The sequence below is a fragment of the Chanodichthys erythropterus genome, chromosome 14, assembly GCF_024489055.1.
Source record: "Chanodichthys erythropterus isolate Z2021 chromosome 14, ASM2448905v1, whole genome shotgun sequence".
NCBI lineage: Eukaryota > Metazoa > Chordata > Actinopteri > Cypriniformes > Xenocyprididae > Chanodichthys > Chanodichthys erythropterus.
The window spans coordinates 10,969,524-10,972,023 of NC_090234.1; positions in this window are offsets into that span (position 1 = coordinate 10,969,524).

Here is a 2,500-nt window from a genome sequence, read left to right on the forward strand (position 1 = left end):
AAAGCTACCACAACACTATTCTAAAGACATAATAATTTTGACTATAATCCATGAACCATTACTGTGCTTGCCTTTTTAAAACACTAAGCCTTTTGTTGTAACTGAAGCAGAATTAATGGGGGCACTTGTGTGCTAGTTTGTACCAGCCCCAGTGGCCTAATGGATAAGGCACTGGCCTCCTAAGCAAGGGATTGTGGGTTCGAGTCCCATCTGGGGTAGTCTAAAGCAGAGTGGCGCAGCGGAAGCGTGCTGGGCCCATAACCCAGATGTCGATGGATCGAAACCATCCTCTGCTATGACTATTTGATTTATATTCATGTCCTGTTCCTATGCAAAGAAAAGCTACCACAACACTATTCTAAAGACATAATAATTTTGACTATAATCCATGAACCATTACTGTGCTTGCCTTGATTAATTACCAGGCCTATTGTTGTCACTGAAGCAGAAGTAATGAGGGCACGTGAGCACTTGGTCTAGCAGCCCCAGTGGCCTAATGCATAAGGCACTGGCCTCCTAAACCAGGGATTGTGGCTTCGAGTCCCATCTGGGGTGGTCTAAAGCAGAGTGGCGCAGCGGAAGTGTGCTGGGCCCATAACCCAGATGTCGATGGGTCGAAACCATCCTCTGCTAAAACCGTTTTATTCATATACATGTCCTGTTCCTACTCAACGAAAAGCTACCACAACGCTATGCTGAAACAATAACCATTTTCAAAAGATCTCATCTACGACAGAGGTGCATTTAAAGTATACCAGGACATTTTATGTATTTAATGCATTTAATGTATGCCTAAAGGCAAGTCATTTTGAAAACACCTGTGAATGGAAGATTGTTCACGACAAGCAGAGTGGCGCAGCGGAAGTGTGCTGGGCCAGTAACCCAGAGGTCGATGGATCCAAACCATCCTCTGCTAAAACCGTTTTATTCATATACATGTCCTGTTCCTACTCAACGAAAAGCTACCACAACACTATTCTAAAGACATAATAATTTTGACCATGAACCATTACTGTGCTTGCCTTTTTTAAACACCAAGCCTTTTGTTGTCACTGAAGCAGAATTAATGGGGGCACTTGTGTGCTAGCATGTACCAGCTTCAGTGGCCTAATGGATAAGGCACTGTCCTCCTAAGCCAAGGTTTGTGGGTTCGAGTTCCATCTGGGGTGGTCTAAAGCAGAGTGGCACAGCGGAAGCGTGCTGGACCCATAACCCAGAGGTCGATCGATCGAAACCATCCTCTGCTATGACTGTTTGATTTATATTCATGTCCTGTTCCTATGCAAAGAAAAGCTACCACAACACTATTCTAAAGACATAATAATTTTGACCATGAACCATTACTGTGCTTGCCTTGATTAATTACCAGGCCTATTGTTGTAACTGAAGCAGAAGTAATGGGGGCACTTGTGTGCTAGTTTTTACCAGCCTCAGTGGCCTAATGTATAAGGCACTAGCCTCCTAAGCCAGGGATTGTGGGTTCGAGTCCCATCTGGGGTGGTCTAAAGCAGAGTGGCGCAGTGGAAGCGTGCTGGGCCCATAACCCAGAGGTCGATGGATCGAAACCATCCTCTGCTATGACTGTTTGATTTATATTCATGTCCTGTTCCTATGCAATGCAAAGCTACCACAACACTATTCTAAAGACATAATAATTTTGACCATGATCCATTACAGTGCTTGCCTTGTTTAATTACCAGGCCTATTGTTGTCACTGAAGCAGAACTAATGAGGGCACTTGTGAGCTACTTGGTCTAACAGACCCAGTGGCCTAATGGATAAGGCACTGGCCTCCTAAGCAAGGGTTTGTGGGTTCGAATCCCATCTGGGTTTGTCTAAAGCAGAGTGGCGCAGCGGAAGCGTGCTGGGCCCATAACCCAGAGGTCGATGGATCGAAACCATCCTCTGCTATGACTGTTTGATTTATATTCATGTCCTGTTCCTATGCAATGCAAAGCTACCACATCACTATTCTAAAGACATAATAATTTTGACTATAATCCATGAACCATTACTGTGCTTGCCTTGTTTAATTACCAGGCCTATTGTTGTCACTGAAGCAGAACTAATGAGGGCACGTGAGCACTTGGTCTAGCAGACCCAGTGGCCTAATGGATAAGGCACTGGCCTCCTAAGCAAGGGATTGTGGGTTCGAGTCCCGTCTGGGTTCGTCTAAAGCAGAGTGGCGCAGCGGAAGCGTGCTGGGCCCATAACCCAGAGGTCGATGGATCGAAACCATCCTCTGCTAAAACCTATTTATTCATATTCATGTCCTGTTCCTACGCAAAGAAAAGCTACCACAACACTATTCTAAAGACATAATAATTTTGACTATAATCCATGAACCATTACTGTGCTTGCCTTTTTAAAACACTAAGCCTTTTGTTGTAACTGAAGTAGAATTAATGGGGGCACTTGTGTGCAACTTTGTACCAGCCCCAGTGGCCTAATGGATAAGGCACTGGCCTCCTAAGCCAGGGATTGTGGATTCGAGTCCCAT